At 28.3% G+C, this 20,844-nt stretch overlaps 5 non-coding genes across 5 annotated transcripts; all 5 read right to left on the reverse strand.

The window, feature by feature from the left end:
* Positions 1-618: 618 nt before the first annotated feature.
* trnaa-agc lies at positions 619-691 on the reverse strand. Its single transcript has one exon. It is a non-coding gene; the product is annotated as a tRNA-Ala (tRNA).
* A 1,221-nt stretch (positions 692-1,912) lies between these two features.
* On the reverse strand, positions 1,913-1,985 carry trnaa-agc. The gene has a single exon. It is a non-coding gene; the product is annotated as a tRNA-Ala (tRNA).
* Positions 1,986-3,206: 1,221 nt separating this feature from the next.
* trnaa-agc lies at positions 3,207-3,279 on the reverse strand. Its single transcript has one exon. It is a non-coding gene; the product is annotated as a tRNA-Ala (tRNA).
* Positions 3,280-5,422: 2,143 nt separating this feature from the next.
* Positions 5,423-5,495, reverse strand: trnaa-agc. Its single transcript has one exon. It is a non-coding gene; the product is annotated as a tRNA-Ala (tRNA).
* Positions 5,496-14,574: 9,079 nt separating this feature from the next.
* On the reverse strand, positions 14,575-14,647 carry trnaa-agc. The gene has a single exon. It is a non-coding gene; the product is annotated as a tRNA-Ala (tRNA).
* Positions 14,648-20,844: the final 6,197 nt, after the last annotated feature.

Raw genomic sequence — 20,844 nt, forward strand, 5'->3', positions numbered from 1 at the left:
TAGTATGTCAAAAAAGTGATAGAATAGTATATCGAAAAAAGTCATAGTATAGTATGTCGAAAAAAGTGAAAAAGTCATAGTATTGTATGACGAAAAAACAGAATAGTATGTCGAAAAAGTCATAGTACAGTATGTTGAAAAAAGTCATAGAAAGTCATAGTATAGTATGACGAAAAAAGTCATAATTTATGAATTGTGTTGTAAAGCAACCAGAAACCAACATATGGGCCTGTGACATATGGATCAAAAGTAAAAAAAAAAATCATAGTATAAAATGTGAAAAGTCATAAAAAGGTCATAGTATAGTATGATGAAAAAAGTCATAGTATAGTATTTTGAAAAAAGTTATAGTATAATATGTCGAAAAAAGTCATAAAAAGTCATAGAATAGTATGTTGAAAAAAGTCATAAAGTCATGAAAAGGTCATAGTACAGTATGTTGAAAAAAGTCATAAAAAAGTCATAGTATAGTATGAGGAAAAAAGTCAAAAAAGTCATAGTATAGTATATCGAAAAAAGTCAGTATAGTATGTTGAAAATAGTCACAATTTATGAATTGTGTTGTAAAGCAACCAGAAACCAACACAAGTCAGAAACAGAGATGTTTCTGAAGCCCTCTGGAGAATACGGGCATCGATCCCGCTACCTCTCGCATGCTAAGCGAGCGCTCTACCATTTGAGCTAATTCCCCTGTGTAACGTATGGTTCAAAATAAAATAAAAAATCATAGTACAGTATTACGAAAAAATTCATAAAAAGTCACAATTCACAGTTTTGGTTGTAAAGCAACTATTTGAGCTAATTCCCCTCTGTGGAACAAGGATGAAAAGAAAAAAAATTATAGTATAGCATGACGAAAAAAGTCATAAAAAAGTCATAGTATGGTATGACGAAAAAGTAATAAAAAAGTCATAGTATGGTATGACGAAAAAGTAATAAAAAGTCATAGCATAGTATGTCGAAAGAAGTTCAAAAAGTCATAGTATTGTGTGACAAAAAAACTCATACTATAGTATGTCAAAAAAGTGATAGAATAGTATATCGAAAAAAGTCATAGTATAGTATGTCGAAAAAAGTGAAAAAGTCATAGTATTGTATGACGAAAAAACAGAATAGTATATCGAAAAAAGTCATAGTATAGTATGTCGAAAAAAGTCAAAAAAGTCATAGTATAGTATGTTGAAAAAAGTCATAAAAAGTCATAGAATAGTATGTTGAAAAAAGTCATAAAAAGTCATAGTATAGTATGACAAAAAAAGTCAAAAAAGTCATAGTATACTATGTCGAAAGAAGTAAAAAAGTCATAGTATTGTGTGACGAAAAAAGTCATAAAAAAGTCACCGAATAGTATGTTGAAAAAAGTCATACAAAAGTCATTAGTATGACGAAAAAAGTCAAAAAAGTCATAGTATACTATGTCGAAAGAAGTAAAAAAGTCATAGAATAGTATGAAGTAAAAAAGTCATAAAAAAGTCATAGTATAGTATGACAACAAAATTCAAAAAAGTCATGGTATAGTATGTCGAAAAAAGTTAGTATAGTATTTTGAAAAAAGTTATAGTATAGTATGTCGAAAAAAGTCATAAAAAGTCATAGAATAGTATGTTGAAAAAAGTCATAGTATAGTATTTTGAAAAAAGTTATAGTATAATATGTCGAAAAAAGTCATAAAAAGTCATAGAATAGTATGTTGAAAAAAGTCATAAAGTCATGAAAAGGTCATAGTACAGTATGTTGAAAAAAGTCATAAAAAAGTCATAGTATAGATGAGGAAAAAAGTCAAAAAAGTCATAGTATAGTATATCGAAAAAAGTCAGTATAGTATGTCGAAAATAGTCACAATTTATGAATTGTGTTGTAAAGCAACCAGAAACCAACACAAGTCAGAAACAGAGATGTTTCTGAAGCCCTCTGGAGAATGCGGGCATCGATCCCGCTACCTCTCGCATGCTAAGCGAGCGCTCTACCATTTGAGCTAATTCCCCTGTGTAATGTATGGTTCAAAATAAAATAAAAAATCATAGTATAGTATTACGAAAAAATTCATAAAAAGTCACAATTCACAGTTTTGGTTGTAAAGCAACTATTTGAGCTAATTCCCCTCTGTGGAACAAGGATGAAAAGAAAAAAATTATAGTATAGCATGACGAAAAAAGTCATAAAAAAGTCATAGTATGGTATGACGAAAAAGTAATAAAAAAGTCATAGTATGGTATGACGAAAAAGTAATAAAAAAGTCATAGCATAGTATGTCGAAAGAAGTTCAAAAAGTCATAGTATTGTGTGACAAAAAAACTCATACTATAGTATGTCAAAAAAGTGATAGAATAGTATATCGAAAAAAGTCATAGTATAGTATGTCGAAAAAAGTGAAAAAGTCATAGTATTGTATGACGAAAAAACAGAATAGTATATCGAAAAAAGTCATAGTATAGTATGTCGAAAAAAGTCAAAAAAGTCATAGTATAGTATGTTGAAAAAAGTCATAAAAAGTCATAGAATAGTATGTTGAAAAAAGTCATAAAAAGTCATAGTATAGTATGACAAAAAAAGTCAAAAAAGTCATAGTATACTATGTCGAAAGAAGTAAAAAAGTCATAGTATTGTGTGACGAAAAAAGTCATAAAAAAGTCACCGAATAGTATGTTGAAAAAAGTCATACAAAAGTCATTAGTATGACGAAAAAAGTCAAAAAAGTCATAGTATACTATGTCGAAAGAAGTAAAAAAGTCATAGAATAGTATGAAGTAAAAAAGTCATAAAAAAGTCATAGTATAGTATGACAACAAAATTCAAAAAAGTCATGGTATAGTATGTCGAAAAAAGTTAGTATAGTATTTTGAAAAAAGTTATAGTATAGTATGTCGAAAAAAGTCATAAAAAGTCATAGAATAGTATGTTGAAAAAAGTCATAGTATAGTATTTTGAAAAAAGTTATAGTATAATATGTCGAAAAAAGTCATAAAAAGTCATAGAATAGTATGTTGAAAAAAGTCATAAAGTCATGAAAAGGTCATAGTACAGTATGTTGAAAAAAGTCATAAAAAAGTCATAGTATAGATGAGGAAAAAAGTCAAAAAAGTCATAGTATAGTATATCGAAAAAAGTCAGTATAGTATGTCGAAAATAGTCACAATTTATGAATTGTGTTGTAAAGCAACCAGAAACCAACACAAGTCAGAAACAGAGATGTTTCTGAAGCCCTCTGGAGAATGCGGGCATCGATCCCGCTACCTCTCGCATGCTAAGCGAGCGCTCTACCATTTGAGCTAATTCCCCTGTGTAATGTATGGTTCAAAATAAAATAAAAATCATAGTATAGTATTACGAAAAAATTCATAAAAGTCACAATTCACAGTTTTGGTTGTAAAGCAACTATTTGAGCTAATTCCCCTCTGTGGAACAAGGATGAAAAGAAAAAAAATTACAGTATAGCATGACGAAAAAAGTCATAAAAAAGTCATAGTATGGTATGACGAAAAAGTAATAAAAAAGTCATAGTATGGTATGACGAAAAAGTAATAAAAAGTCATAGCATAGTATGTCGAAAGAAGTTCAAAAAGTCATAGTATTGTGTGACAAAAAAACTCATACTATAGTATGTCAAAAAAGTGATAGAATAGTATATCGAAAAAGTCATAGTATAGTATGTCGAAAAAAGTGAAAAAGTCATAGTATTGTATGACGAAAAAACAGAATAGTATGTCGAAAAAGTCATAGTACAGTATGTTGAAAAAAGTCATAGAAAGTCATAGTATAGTATGACGAAAAAAGTCATAATTTATGAATTGTGTTGTAAAGCAACCAGAAACCAACATATGGGCCTGTGACATATGGATCAAAAGTAAAAAAAAAAATCATAGTATAAAATGTGAAAAGTCATAAAAAGGTCATAGTATAGTATGATGAAAAAAGTCATAGTATAGTATTTTGAAAAAAGTTATAGTATAATATGTCGAAAAAAGTCATAAAAAGTCATAGAATAGTATGTTGAAAAAAGTCATAAAGTCATGAAAAGGTCATAGTACAGTATGTTGAAAAAAGTCATAAAAAAGTCATAGTATAGTATGAGGAAAAAAGTCAAAAAAGTCATAGTATAGTATATCGAAAAAAGTCAGTATAGTATGTCGTAAATAGTCACAATTTATGAATTGTGTTGTAAAGCAACCAGAAACCAACACAAGTCAGAAACAGAGATGTTTCTGAAAAATAATCCCCCTCTGTGGAACAAGGATGAAAAGAAAAAAAATTATAGTATAGCATGACGAAAAAAGTATCTAGTATCTAAAGACAGGTATACAGTATAGTATGTTGAAAAAAGTCATAGAATAGTATGTTGAAAAAAGTCAAAAAAGTCATAGTATAGTATGTTGAAAAAAGTCATAAAAAGTCATAGAATAGTATGTTGAAAAAAGTCATAAAAAGTCATAGTATAGTATGACAAAAAAAGTCAAAAAAGTCATAGTATACTATGTCGAAAGAAGTAAAAAAGTCATAGTATTGTGTGACGAAAAAAGTCATAAAAAAGTCACCGAATAGTATGTTGAAAAAAGTCATACAAAAGCCATTAGTATGACGAAAAAAGTCAAAAAAGTCATAGTATACTATGTCGAAAGAAGTAAAAAAGTCATAAAAAAGTCATAGTATAGTATGACAACAAAATTCAAAAAAGTCATGGTATAGTATGTCGAAAAAAGTTAGTATAGTATTTTGAAAAAAGTTATAGTATAGTATGTCGAAAAAAGTCATAAAAAGTTATAGTATAGTATGTTGAAAGAAGTTAAAAAAGTCAAAGTATTGTGTCGAAAAAACTCATACTATAGTATGTCAAAAAAGTGATAGAATAGTATGTCGAAAAAAGTCATAGTATAGTATGTCGAAAAAAGTGAAAAAGTCAGTATTGTATGACGAAAAAACAGAATAGTATGTCGAAAAAGTCATAGTATAGTATGTTGAAAAAAGTCATAGAAAGTCATAGTATAGTATGACGAAAAAAGTCAATTTATGAATTGTGTTGTAAAGCAACCAGAAACCAACATATGGGCCTGTGACATATGGATCAAAAGTAAAAAAAAAAATCATAGTATAAAATGTGAAAAGTCATAAAAAGGTCATAGTATAGTATGATGAAAAAAGTCATAGTATAGTATTTTGAAAAAAGTTATAGTATATGTCGAAAAAAGTCATAAAAAGTCATAGAATAGTATGTTGAAAAAAGTCATGAAAAGGTCATAGTACAGTATGTTGAAAAAAGTCATAAAAAAGTCATAGTATAGTATGAGGAAAAAAGTCAAAAAGTCATAGTATAGTATATCGAAAAAAGTCAGTATAGTATGTCGAAAATAGTCACAATTTATGAATTGTGTTGTAAAGCAACCAGAAACCAACACAAGTCAGAAACAGAGATGTTTCTGAAGCCCTCTGGAGAATGCGGGGATCGATCCCGCTACCTCTCGCATGCTAAGCGAGCGCTCTACCATTTGAGCTAATTCCCCTGTGTAACATATGGTTCAAAATAAAATAAAAAATCATAGTATAGTATTACGAAAAAATTCATAAAAAGTCACAATTCACAGTTTTGGTTGTAAAGCAACTATTTGAGCTAATTCCCCTCTGTGGAACAAGGATGAAAAGAAAAAAAATTATAGTATAGCATGACGAAAAAAGTCATAAAAAAGTCATAGTATGGTAAGACGAAAAAGTAATCAAAAAGTCATAGCATAGTATGTTGAAAGAAGTTAAAAAGTATTGTTTGTCGAAAAAACTCATACTATAGTACGTCAAAAAAGTGATAGAATAGTACGTCGAGAAAAGTCATAGTATAGTATGTCGAAAAAAGTTAGTATAATATGACGAAAAAAGTCATAGTACAGAAGTAAAAAAGTCATAGTTTACTATGTCGATAGAAGTAAAAAAAGCCATAGTATTGTATGACGAAAAAACACAGAATAGTATGTCGAAAAAGTCATAGAATAGTATGTTGAAAAAAGTCATAAAAAAGTCATAGAATAGTATGTTGAAAAAAGTCATAGAATAGTATGTTGAAAAAAGTCAAAAACGTCATAGTATAGTATGTTGAAAAAAGTCATAGAATAGTATGTTGAAAAAAGTCAAAAAAGTCATAGTATAGTATGACAAAAAAAGTCAAAAAAGTCATAGTATACTATGTCGAAAGAAGTAAAAAAGTCATAGTATTGTGTGACGAAAAAAGTCATAAAAAAGTCACCGAATAGTATGTTGAAAAAAGTCATACAAAAGTCATTAGTATGAGGAAAAAAGTCAAAAAAGTCATAGTATACTATGTCGAAAGAAGTAAAAAAGTCATAGAATAGTATGAAGTAAAAAAGTCATAAAAAAGTCATAGTATAGTATGACAACAAATTCAAAAAGTCATGGTATAGTATGTCGAAAAAAGTTAGTATAGTATTTTGAAAAAAGTTATAGTATAGTATGTCGAAAAAAGTCATAAAAAGTTATAGTATAGTATGTTGAAAGAAGTTAAAAAAGTCAAAGTATTGTGTCGAAAAAACTCATACTTATAGTATGTCAAAAAAGTGATAGAATAGTATGTCGAAAAAAGTCATAGTATAGTATGTCGAAAAAAGTGAAAAAGTCAGTATTGTATGACGAAAAAACAGAATAGTATGTCGAAAAAGTCATAGGATAGTATGTTGAAAAAAGTCATAGAAAGTCATAGTATAGTATGACGAAAAAAGTCATAATTTATGAATTGTGTTGTAAAGCAACCAGAAACCAACATATGGGCCTGTGACATATGGATCAAAAGTAAAAAAAAAAATCATAGTATAAAATGTGAAAAGTCATAAAAAGGTCATAGTATAGTATGATGAAAAAAGTCATAGTATAGTATTTTGAAAAAAGTTATAGTATATGTCGAAAAAAGTCATAAAAAGTCATAGAATAGTATGTTGAAAAAAGTCATAAAAAAGTCATGAAAAGGTCATAGTATAGTATGTTGAAAAAAGTCATAAAAAAGTCATAGTATAGTATTTTGAAAAAAGTTATAGTATAATATGTCGAAAAAAGTCATAAAAAGTCATAGAATAGTATGTTGAAAAAAGTAAAAAAATTCATAGTATAGTATGACAACAAAATTCAAAAAAGTCATGGTATAGTATGTCGAAAAAAGTAATAAAAAAGTCATAGTATGGTATGACGAAAAAGTAATAAAAAAGTCATAGTATGGTATGACGAAAAAGTAATAAAAGTCATAGCATAGTATGTCGAAAGAAGTTCAAAAAGTCATAGTATTGTGTGACAAAAAAACTCATACTATAGTATGTCAAAAAAGTGATAGAATAGTATATCGAAAAAAGTCATAGTATAGTATGTCGAAAAAAGTGAAAAAGTCATAGTATTGTATGACGAAAAAACAGTATAGTATGACGAAAAAAGTCATAATTTATGAATTGTGTTGTAAAGCAACCAGAAACCAACATATGGGCCTGTGACATATGGATCAAAAGTAAAAAAAAAAATCATAGTATAAAATGTGAAAAGTCATAAAAAGGTCATAGTATAGTATGATGAAAAAAGTCATAGTATAGTATGTCAAAAAAGTGATAGAATAGTATATCGAAAAAAGTCATAGTATAGTATGTCGAAAAAAGTGAAAAAGTCATAGTATTGTATGACGAAAAAACAGAATAGTATATCGAAAAAAGTCATAGTATAGTATGTCGAAAAAAGTCAAAAAAGTCATAGTATAGTATGTTGAAAAAAGTCATAAAAAGTCATAGAATAGTATGTTGAAAAAAGTCATAAAAAGTCATAGTATAGTATGTCGAAAAAAGTCAAAAAAGTCATAGTATAGTATGTTGAAAAAAGTCATAAAAAGTCATAGAATAGTATGTTGAAAAAGTCATAAAAAAGTCATAGTATAGTATGAGGAAAAAAGTCAAAAAGTCATTGTATAGTATATCGAAAAAGTCAGTATAGTATGTCGTAAATAGTCACAATTTATGAATTGTGTTGTAAAGCAACCAGAAACCAACACAAGTCAGAAACAGAGATGTTTCTGAAGCCCTCTGGAGAATGCAGGCATCGATCCCGCTACCTCTCGCATGCTAAGCGAGCGCTCTACCATTTGAGCTAATTCCCCTGTGTAACGTACGGTTCAAAATAAAATAAAAAATCATAGTACAGTATTACGAAAAAATTCATAAAAAGTCACAATTCACAGTTTTGGTTGTAAAGCAACTATTTGAGCTAATTCCCCTCTGTGGAACAAGGATGAAAAGAAAAAAAATTATAGTATAGCATGACGAAAAAAGTCATAAAAAAGTCATAGTATGGTATGACGAAAAAGTAATAAAAAAGTCATAGTATGGTATGACGAAAAAGTAATAAAAAAGTCATAGCATAGTATGTCGAAAGAAGTTCAAAAAGTCATAGTATTGTGTGACAAAAAAACTCATACTATAGTATGTCAAAAAGTGATAGAATAGTATATCGAAAAAGTCATAGTATAGTATGTCGAAAAAAGTGAAAAAGTCATAGTATTGTATGACGAAAAAACAGAATAGTATATCGAAAAAAGTCATAGTATAGTATGTCGAAAAAAGTCAAAAAAGTCATAGTATAGTATGTTGAAAAAAGTCATAAAAAGTCATAGAATAGTATGTTGAAAAAAGTCATAAAAAGTCATAGTATAGTATGACAAAAAAAGTCAAAAAAGTCATAGTATACTATGTCGAAAGAAGTAAAAAAGTCATAGTATTGTGTGACGAAAAAAGTCATAAAAAAGTCACCGAATAGTATGTTGAAAAAAGTCATACAAAAGTCATTAGTATGACGAAAAAAGTCAAAAAAGTCATAGTATACTATGTCGAAAGAAGTAAAAAAGTCATAGAATAGTATGAAGTAAAAAAGTCATAAAAAAGTCATAGTATAGTATGACAACAAAATTCAAAAAAGTCATGGTATAGTATGTCGAAAAAAGTTAGTATAGTATTTTGAAAAAGGTTATAGTATAGTATGTCGAAAAAAGTCATAAAAAGTTATAGTATGGTATGTTGAAAGAAGTTAAAAAACTCAAAGTATTGTGTCGAAAAAACTCATACTATAGTATGTCAAAAAAGTGATAGAATAGTATGTCGAAAAAAGTCATAGTATAGTATGTCGAAAAAAGTGAAAAAGTCAGTATTGTATGACGAAAAAACAGAATAGTATGTCGAAAAAGTCATAGGATAGTATGTTGAAAAAAGTCATAGAAAGTCATAGTATAGTATGACGAAAAAAGTCATAATTTATGAATTGTGTTGTAAAGCAACCAGAAACCAACATATGGGCCTGACATATGGATCAAAAGTAAAAAAAAAAATCATAGTATAAAATGTGAAAAGTCATAAAAAGGTCATAGTATAGTATGATGAAAAAAGTCATAGTATAGTATTTTGAAAAAAGTTATAGTATATGTCGAAAAAAGTCATAAAAAGTCATAGAATAGTATGTTGAAAAAAGTCATAAAAAAGTCATGAAAAGGTCATAGTATAGTATGTTGAAAAAAGTCATAAAAAAGTCATAGTATAGTATTTTGAAAAAAGTTATAGTATAATACGTCGAAAAAAGTCATAAAAAGTCATAGAATAGTATGTTGAAAAAAGTAAAAAAATTCATAGTATAGTATGACAACAAAATTCAAAAAAGTCATGGTATAGAATGTCGAAAAAAGTAATAAAAAAGTCATAGTATGGTATGACGAAAAAGTAATAAAAAAGTCATAGTATGGTATGACGAAAAAGTAATAAAAAAGTCATAGCATAGTATGTCGAAAGACGTTCAAAAAGTCATAGTATTGTGTGACAAAAAAACTCATACTATAGTATGTCAAAAAAGTGATAGAATAGTATATCGAAAAAAGTCATAGTATAGTATGTCGAAAAAAGTGAAAAAGTCATAGTATTGTATGACGAAAAAACAGTATAGTATGACGAAAAAAGTCATAATTTATGAATTGTGTTGTAAAGCAACCAGAAACCAACATATGGGCCTGTGACATATGGATCAAAAGTAAAAAAAAAAATCATAGTATAAAATGTGAAAAGTCATAAAAAGGTCATAGTATAGTATGATGAAAAAAGTCATAGTATAGTATGTCAAAAAAGTGATAGAATAGTATATCGAAAAAAGTCATAGTATAGTATGTCGAAAAAAGTCAAAAAAGTCATAGTATAGTATGTTGAAAAAAGTCATAAAAAGTCATAGAATAGTATGTTGAAAAAAGTCATAAAAAGTCATAGTATAGTATGTCGAAAAAAGTCAAAAAAGTCATAGTATAGTATGTTGAAAAAAGTCATAAAAAGTCATAGAATAGTATGTTGAAAAAAGTCATAAAAAAGTCATAGTATAGTATGAGGAAAAAAGTCAAAAAAGTCATTGTATAGTATATCGAAAAAAGTCAGTATAGTATGTCGTAAATAGTCACAATTTATGAATTGTGTTGTAAAGCAACCAGAAACCAACACAAGTCAGAAACAGAGATGTTTCTGAAGCCCTCTGGAGAATGCAGGCATCGATCCCGCTACCTCTCGCATGCTAAGCGAGCGCTCTACCATTTGAGCTAATTCCCCTGTGTAACGTATGGTTCAAAATAAAATAAAAAATCACAGTATAAAATGTGAAAAGTCATAAAAAGGTCATAGTATAGTATGATGAAAAAAGTCATAGTATAGTATTTTGAAAAAAGTTATAGTATAATATGTCGAAAAAAGTCATAAAAAGTCATAGAATAGTATGTTGAAAAAAGTCATAAAGTCATGAAAAGGTCATAGTACAGTATGTTGAAAAAAGTCATAAAAAAGTCATAGTATAGTATGAGGAAAAAAGTCAAAAAAGTCATAGTATAGTATATCGAAAAAAGTCAGTATAGTATGTCGAAAATAGTCACAATTTATGAATTGTGTTGTAAAGCAACCAGAAACCAACACAAGTCAGAAACAGAGATGTTTCTGAAGCCCTCTGGAGAATACGGGCATTGATCCCGCTACCTCTCGCATGCTAAGCGAGCGCTCTACCATTTGAGCTAATTCCCCTGTGTAACGTACGGTTCAAAATAAAATAAAAAATCATAGTACAGTATTACGAAAAAATTCATAAAAAGTCACAATTCACAGTTTTGGTTGTAAAGCAACTATTTGAGCTAATTCCCCTCTGTGGAACAAGGATGAAAAGAAAAAAAATTATAGTATAGCATGACGAAAAAAGTCATAAAAAAGTCATAGTATGGTATGACGAAAAAGTAATAAAAAAGTCATAGTATGGTATGACGAAAAAGTAATAAAAAAGTCATAGCATAGTATGTCGAAAGAAGTTCAAAAAGTCATAGTATTGTGTGACAAAAAAACTCATACTATAGTATGTCAAAAAAGTGATAGAATAGTATATCGAAAAAAGTCATAGTATAGTATGTCGAAAAAAGTGAAAAAGTCATAGTATTGTATGACGAAAAAACAGAATAGTATATCGAAAAAAGTCATAGTATAGTATGTCGAAAAAAGTCAAAAAAGTCATAGTATAGTATGTTGAAAAAAGTCATAAAAAGTCATAGAATAGTATGTTGAAAAAAGTCATAAAAAGTCATAGTATAGTATGACAAAAAAAGTCAAAAAAGTCATAGTATACTATGTCGAAAGAAGTAAAAAAGTCATAGTATTGTGTGACGAAAAAAGTCAAAAAAAAGTCACCGAATAGTATGTTGAAAAAAGTCATACAAAAGTCATTAGTATGACGAAAAAAGTCAAAAAAGTCATAGTATACTATGTCGAAAGAAGTAAAAAAGTCATAGAATAGTATGAAGTAAAAAAGTCATAAAAAAGTCATAGTATAGTATGACAACAAAATTCAAAAAAGTCATGGTATAGTATGTCGAAAAAAGTTAGTATAGTATTTTGAAAAAGGTTATAGTATAGTATGTCGAAAAAAGTCATAAAAAGTTATAGTATGGTATGTTGAAAGAAGTTAAAAAACTCAAAGTATTGTGTCGAAAAAACTCATACTATAGTATGTCAAAAAAGTGATAGAATAGTATGTCGAAAAAAGTCATAGTATAGTATGTCGAAAAAAGTGAAAAAGTCAGTATTGTATGACGAAAAAACAGAATAGTATGTCGAAAAAGTCATAGGATAGTATGTTGAAAAAAGTCATAGAAAGTCATAGTATAGTATGACGAAAAAAGTCATAATTTATGAATTGTGTTGTAAAGCAACCAGAAACCAACATATGGGCCTGACATATGGATCAAAAGTAAAAAAAAAAATCATAGTATAAAATGTGAAAAGTCATAAAAAGGTCATAGTATAGTATGATGAAAAAAGTCATAGTATAGTATTTTGAAAAAAGTTATAGTATATGTCGAAAAAAGTCATAAAAAGTCATAGAATAGTATGTTGAAAAAAGTCATAAAAAAGTCATGAAAAGGTCATAGTATAGTATGTTGAAAAAAGTCATAAAAAAGTCATAGTATAGTATTTTGAAAAAAGTTATAGTATAATACGTCGAAAAAAGTCATAAAAAGTCATAGAATAGTATGTTGAAAAAAGTAAAAAAATTCATAGTATAGTATGACAACAAAATTCAAAAAAGTCATGGTATAGAATGTCGAAAAAAGTAATAAAAAAGTCATAGTATGGTATGACGAAAAAGTAATAAAAAAGTCATAGTATGGTATGACGAAAAAGTAATAAAAAAGTCATAGCATAGTATGTCGAAAGACGTTCAAAAAGTCATAGTATTGTGTGACAAAAAAACTCATACTATAGTATGTCAAAAAAGTGATAGAATAGTATATCGAAAAAAGTCATAGTATAGTATGTCGAAAAAAGTGAAAAAGTCATAGTATTGTATGACGAAAAAACAGTATAGTATGACGAAAAAAGTCATAATTTATGAATTGTGTTGTAAAGCAACCAGAAACCAACATATGGGCCTGTGACATATGGATCAAAAATAAAAATAAAAATCATAGTATAAAATGTGAAAAGTCATAAAAAGGTCATAGTATAGTATGATGAAAAAAGTCATAGTATAGTATTTTGAAAAAAGTTATAGTATAATATGTCGAAAAAAGTCATAAAAAGTCATAGAATAGTATGTTGAAAAAAGTCATAAAGTCATGAAAAGGTCATAGTACAGTATGTTGAAAAAAGTCATAAAAAAGTCATAGTATAGTATGAGGAAAAAAGTCAAAAAAGTCATAGTATAGTATATCGAAAAAAGTCAGTATAGTATGTCGAAAATAGTCACAATTTATGAATTGTGTTGTAAAGCAACCAGAAACCAACACAAGTCAGAAACAGAGATGTTTCTGAAGCCCTCTGGAGAATACGGGCATCGATCCCACTACCTCTCGCATGCTAAGCGAGCGCTCTACCATTTGAGCTAATTCCCCTGTGTAACGTATGGTTCAAAATAAAATAAAAAATCATAGTACAGTATTACGAAAAAATTCATAAAAAGTCACAATTCACAGTTTTGGTTGTAAAGCAACTATTTGAGCTAATTCCCCTCTGTGGAACAAGGATGAAAAGAAAAAAAATTATAGTATAGCATGACGAAAAAAGTCATAAAAAAGTCATAGTATGGTATGACGAAAAAGTAATAAAAAAGTCATAGTATGGTATGACGAAAAAGTAATAAAAAAGTCATAGCATAGTATGTCGAAAGAAGTTCAAAAAGTCATAGTATTGTGTGACAAAAAAACTCATACTATAGTATGTCAAAAAAGTGATAGAATAGTATATCGAAAAAAGTCATAGTATAGTATGTCGAAAAAAGTGAAAAAGTCATAGTATTGTATGACGAAAAAACAGAATAGTATATCGAAAAAAGTCATAGTATAGTATGTCGAAAAAAGTCATAAAAAGTCATAGAATAGTATGTTGAAAAAAGTCATAAAAAGTCATAGAATAGTATGTTGAAAAAAGTCATAAAAAAGTCATAGTATAGTATGAGGAAAAAAGTCAAAAAAGTCATTGTATAGTATATCGAAAAAAGTCAGTATAGTATGTCGTAAATAGTCACAATTTATGAATTGAATTGTAAAGCAACCAGAAACCAACACAAGTCAGAAACAGAGATGTTTCTGAAGCCCTCTGGAGAATGCAGGCATCGATCCCGCTACCTCTCGCATGCTAAGCGAGCGCTCTACCATTTGAGCTAATTCCCCTGTGTAACGTATGGTTCAAAATAAAATAAAAAATCATAGTATAAAATGTGAAAAGTCATAAAAAGGTCATAGTATAGTATGATGAAAAAAGTCATAGTATAGTATTTTGAAAAAAGTTATAGTATAATATGTCGAAAAAAGTCATAAAAAGTCATAGAATAGTATGTTGAAAAAAGTCATAAAGTCATGAAAAGGTCATAGTACAGTATGTTGAAAAAAGTCATAAAAAAGTCATAGTATAGTATGAGGAAAAAAGTCAAAAAAGTCATAGTATAGTATATCGAAAAAAGTCAGTATAGTATGTCGAAAATAGTCACAATTTATGAATTGTGTTGTAAAGCAACCAGAAACCAACACAAGTCAGAAACAGAGATGTTTCTGAAGCCCTCTGGAGAATACGGGCATCGATCCCGCTACCTCTCGCATGCTAAGCGAGCGCTCTACCATTTGAGCTAATTCCCCTGTGTAACGTATGGTTCAAAATAAAATAAAAAATCATAGTACAGTATTACGAAAAAATTCATAAAAAGTCACAATTCACAGTTTTGGTTGTAAAGCAACTATTTGAGCTAATTCCCCTCTGTGGAACAAGGATGAAAAGAAAAAAAATTATAGTATAGCATGACGAAAAAAGTCATAAAAAAGTCATAGTATGGTATGACGAAAAAGTAATAAAAAAGTCATAGTATGGTATGACGAAAAAGTAATAAAAAAGTCATAGCATAGTATGTCGAAAGAAGTTCAAAAAGTCATAGTATTGTGTGACAAAAAAACTCATACTATAGTATGTCAAAAAAGTGATAGAATAGTATATCGAAAAAAGTCATAGTATAGTATGTCGAAAAAAGTGAAAAAGTCATAGTATTGTATGACGAAAAAACAGAATAGTATGTCGAAAAAGTCAGTACAGTATGTTGAAAAAAGTCATAGAAAGTCATAGTATAGTATGACGAAAAAAGTCATAATTTATGAATTGTGTTGTAAAGCAACCAGAAACCAACATATGGGCCTGTGACATATGGATCGAAAGTAAAAAAAAAAAATCATAGTATAAAATGTGAAAAGTCATAAAAAGGTCATAGTATAGTATGATGAAAAAAGTCATAGTATAGTATTTTGAAAAAAGTTATAGTATAATATGTCGAAAAAAGTCATAAAAAGTCATAGAATAGTATGTTGAAAAAAGTCATAAAGTCATGAAAAAGTCATAGAATAGTATGTTGAAAAAAGTCATAAAAAAGTCACAATTCATGAATTGTGTTGTAAAGCAACCAGAAACCAACAGAAGTCAGAACCAGAGAAAGTTATAGTATAGTATGTTGAAAGAAGTTAAAAAAGTCAAAGTATTGTGTCGAAAAAACTCATACTATAGTATGTCAAAAAAGTGATAGAATAGTATGTCGAAAAAAGTGAAAAAGTCATAGTATTGTATGACGAAAAAACAGAATAGTATGTCGAAAAAGTCATAGTATAGTATGTTGAAAAAAGTCATAGAAAGTCATAGTATAGTATGACGAAAAAAGTCATAATTTATGAATTGTGTTGTAAAGCAACCAGAAACCAACATATGGGCCTGTGACATATGGATCAAAAGTAAAAAAAAAAATCATAGTATGAAATGTGAAAAGTCATAAAAAGGTCATAGTATAGTATGATGAAAAAAGTCATAGTATAGTATTTTGAAAAAAGTTATAGTATAATATGTCGAAAAAAGTCAAAAAGTCATAGAATAGTATGTTGAAAAAAGTCATAAAAAAGTCATGAAAAGGTCATAGTATAGTATGTTGAAAAAAGTCATAGTATAGTATGAGGAAAAAAGTCAAAAAAGTCATAGTATAGTATGTCGAAAAAAGTCATAAAAAAGTCAGTATAGTATGTCGAAAATAGTCACAATTTATGAATTGTGTTGTAAAGCAACCAGAAACCAACACAAGTCAGAAACAGAGATGTTTCTGAAGCCGTCTGGAGAATGTGGGCATCGATCCCGCTACCTCTCGCATGCTAAGCGAGCGCTCTACCATTTGAGCTAATTCCCCTGTGCAGCCTATGGATCAAAAGTAAAAAAAATCATAGTATAGCATGACGAAACAAGTTATAAAAAGGTCATAGTATAGTATGTCGAAAAAAGTCATAAAAAGTCACAATTCATAATTTTGGTTGTAAAGCAATGATTTGAGCTAATTCCCCTCTGTGGAACATGGATGAAAAGGAAAAAGAATTATAGTATAGCATGTCAAAAAAAGTAATAAAAAAGTCATAGTATGGTATGACGAAAAGTAATAAAAAAGTCATAGTATGGTATGTCGAAAGAAGTTAAAAAAGTCAAAATATTGTGTATCGAAAAAAGTCATAGAATAGTATGTTGAAAAAAGTCATAAAAAAGTCACAATTCATGAATTGTGTTGTAAAGCAACCAGAAACCAACAGAAGTCAGAACCAGAGAAAGTTATAGTATAGTATGTTGAAAGAAGTTAAAAAAGTCAAAGTATTGTGTCGAAAAAACTCATACTATAGTATGTCAAAAAAGTGATAGAATAGTATGTCGAAAAAAGTGAAAAAGTCATAGTATTGTATGACGAAAAAACAGAATAGTATGTCGAAAAAGTCATAGTATAGTATGTTGAAAAAAGTCATAGAAAGTCATAGTATAGTATGACGAAAAAAGTCATAATTTATGAATTGTGTTGTAAAGCAACCAGAAACCAACATATGGGCCTGTGACATATGGATCAAAAGTAAAAAAAAAAATCATAGTATGAAATGTGAAAAGTCATAAAAAGGTCATAGTATAGTATGATGAAAAAAGTCATAGTATAGTATTTTGAAAAAAGTTATAGTATAATATGTCGAAAAAAGTCAAAAAGTCATAGAATAGTATGTTGAAAAAAGTCATAAAAAGTCATGAAAAGGTCATAGTATAGTATGTTGAAAAAAGTCATAGTATAGTATGAGGAAAAAAGTCAAAAAAGTCATAGTATAGTATGTCGAAAAAAGTCATAAAAAAGTCAGTATAGTATGTCGAAAATAGTCACAATTTATGAATTGTGTTGTAAAGCAACCAGAAACCAACACAAGTCAGAAACAGAGATGTTTCTGAAGCCGTCTGGAGAATGTGGGCATCGATCCCGCTACCTCTCGCATGCTAAGCGAGCGCTCTACCATTTGAGCTAATTCCCTGTGCAGCCTATGGATCAAAAGTAAAAAAATCATAGTATAGCATGACGAAACAAGTTATAAAAAGGTCATAGTATAGTATGTCGAAAAAAAGTCATAAAAAGTCACAATTCATAATTTTGGTTGTAAAGCAATGATTTGAGCTAATTCCCCTCTGTGGAACATGGATGAAAAGGAAAAAGAATTATAGTATAGCATGTCAAAAAAGTAATAAAAAAGTCATAGTATGGTATGACGAAAAGTAATAAAAAAGTCATAGTATGGTATGTCGAAAGAAGTTAAAAAAGTCAAAATATTGTGTATCGAAAAAAGTCATAGAATAGTATGTTGAAAAAAGTCATAAAAAAGTCACAATTCATGAATTGTGTTGTAAAGCAACCAGAAACCAACAGAAGTCAGAACCAGAGAAAGTTATAGTATAGTATGTTGAAAGAAGTTAAAAAAGTCAAAGTATTGTGTCGAAAAAACTCATACTATAGTATGTCAAAAAAGTGATAGAATAGTATGTCGAAAAAAGTGAAAAAGTCATAGTATTGTATGACGAAAAAACAGAATAGTATGTCGAAAAAGTCATAGTATAGTATGTTGAAAAAAGTCATAGAAAGTCATAGTATAGTATGACGAAAAAAGTCATAATTTATGAATTGTGTTGTAAAGCAACCAGAAACCAACATATGGGCCTGTGACATATGGATCAAAAGTAAAAAAAAAAATCATAGTATAAAATGTGAAAAGTCATAAAAAGGTCATAGTATAGTATGATGAAAAAAGTCATAGTATAGTATTTTGAAAAAAGTTATAGTATAATATGTCGAAAAAAGTCATAAAAAGTCATAGAATAGTATGTTGAAAAAAGTCATAAAAAAGTCATGAAAAGGTCATAGTACAGTATGTTGTAAAAAGTCATAAAAAAGTCATAGTATAGTATGTCGAAAAAAGTCATAGAAAGTCATAGTATAGTATGACGAAAAAAGTCATAATTTATGAATTCTGTTGTAAAGCAACCAGAAACCAACACAAGTCAGAAACAGAGATGTTTCTGAAGCCCTCTGGAGAATGCGGGTAACGATCCCGCTACCTCTCGCATGCTAAGCAAGCACTCTACCATTTGAGCTAATTCCCCTGTGTGACATATGGATCCAAATTTAAAAAAACAAGTCATAAAAAGGTCATAGTATAGTATGATGAAAAAAGTCATAGTATAGTATTTTGAAAAAAGTTATAGTATAATAGGTCGAAAAAAGTCATAGAATAGTATGTTGAAAAAAGAAAAAAAATTCATAGTATAGTATGACAACAAAATTCAAAAAAGTCATGGTATAGTATGTCGAAAAAAGTAATAAAAAAGTCATAGTATGGTATGACGAAAAAGTAATAAAAAAGTCATAGTATAGTATTACGAAAAAGTAATAAAAGTCATAGCATAGTATGTCGAAAGTTAAAAAAGTCATAGTATTGTGTGACAAAAAAACATACTATAGTATGTCAAAAAAGTGATAGAATAGTATGTCGAAAAAAGTCATAGTATAGTATGTCGAAAAAAGTGAAAAAGTCATAGTATTGTATGACGAAAAAACAACAGTATGTCGAAAAAGTCATAGTATAGTATGTTGAAAAAAGTCATAGAAAGTCATAGTATAGTATGACGAAAAAAGTCATAATTTATGAATTGTGTTGTAAAGCAACCAGAAACCAACATATGGGCCTGTGACATATGGATCAAAAGTAAAAAAAAAAATCATAGTATAAAATGTGAAAAGTCATAAAAAGGTCATAGTATAGTATGATGAAAAAAGTCATAGTATAGTATTTTGAAAAAAGTTATAGTATAATATGTCGAAAAAAGTCATAAAAAGTCATAGAATAGTATGTTGAAAAAAGTCATAAAAAAGTCATGAAAAGGTCATAGTACAGTATGTTGTAAAAAGTCATAAAAAAGTCATAGTATAGTATGAGGAAAAAAGTCAAAAAAGTCATAGTATAGTATGTCGAAAAAAGTCAGTATAGTATGTCGAAAATAGTCACAATTTATGAATTGTGTTGTAAAGCAACCAGAAACCAACACAAGTCAGAAACAGAGATGTTTCTGAAGCCCTCTGGAGAATGCGGGCATCGATCCCGCTACCTCTCGCATGCTAAGCGAGCGCTGTACCATTTGAACTAATTCCCCTGTGTAGCCTATGGATCAAAAGTAAAAAAAAATAAAAAAAAAATCATAGTATAGCATGACGAAACAAGTCATAAAAAGTCACAATTCATAGTTTTGGTTGTAAAGCAATGATTTGAGCTAATTCCCCTCTGTGGAACATGGATGAAAAGGAAAAAGAATTATAGTATAGCATGTCAAAAAAAGTAATAAAAAAGTCATAGTATGGTATGACGAAAAAGTAATAAAAAAGTCATAGTATGGTATGACGAAAAAGTAATAAAAAAGTCATAGCATAGTATGTCGAAAGAAGTTAAAAAAGTCATAGTATTGTGTGACAAAACTCATAAAAAAGTCATAGAATAGTATGTTGAAAAAAGTCATAAAAGTCATAGTATAGTATGTCGAAAAAAGTCATAGTATAGTATTTCGAAAAAAGTTATAGTATAGCATGTTGAAAAAAGTCAAAAAAGTCATAGTATGGTATGATGAAAAAGTAATAAAAAAGTCAGCATAGTATGTTGAAAGAAGTTAAAAAAGTCAAAGTATTGTGTCGAAAAAAATCATACTATAGTATGTCAAAAGTCATAGAATAGTATGTCGAAAAAAGTCATAGTATAGTATGTCGAAAAAAGTTATAGTATAGTATGACGAAAAAAGTCATAGTACAGTATGTCAAAAGAAGTAAAAAAGTCATAGTTTACTATGTCGATAGAAGTAAAAAAGTCATAGTATTGTATGACGAAAAAACAGAATAGTATGTCGAAAATGTCATAGACTAGTATGTTGAAAAAAGTCATAAAAAAGACAGAATAGTATGTTGAAAAAAGTCATAAAAAAGTCATGGTATAGTATGACGAAAAAAGTCAAAAAAGTCATAGTATAATATGACAACAAAATTCAAAAAAGTCATGGTATAGTATGTCGAAAAAAGTCATATAAAGTCACAATTTATGAATTCTGTTGTAAAGCAACCAGAAACCAACACAAGTCAGAAACAGATATTTCTGAAGTCGAAAGTCATAGAATAGTATGTTGAAAAGTCATAAAAGTCATAGTATAGTGTTTCGAAAAAAGTTATAGTATAGTATGTCAAAAAAAGTCATAGTATGGTATGATGAAAAAGTAATAAAAAAGTCATAGTATAGTATGTTGAAAGAAGTTAAAAAAGTCAAAGTATTGTGTGTCGAAAAAAACTCATACTGTAGTATGTAAAAAAGGCATAGAATATTATGTCAAAAAATGTCACAGTATAGTATGTCGAAAAAAGTTATAGTACAGTATGATGAAAAAAAGTCATAGTACAGTATGTAAAAAGAAGTAAAAAAGTCAGTTTACT

This window comes from Sander lucioperca, chromosome 5, assembly GCF_008315115.2.
Source record: "Sander lucioperca isolate FBNREF2018 chromosome 5, SLUC_FBN_1.2, whole genome shotgun sequence".
NCBI classification, from domain to species: Eukaryota; Metazoa; Chordata; class Actinopteri; order Perciformes; family Percidae; genus Sander; species Sander lucioperca.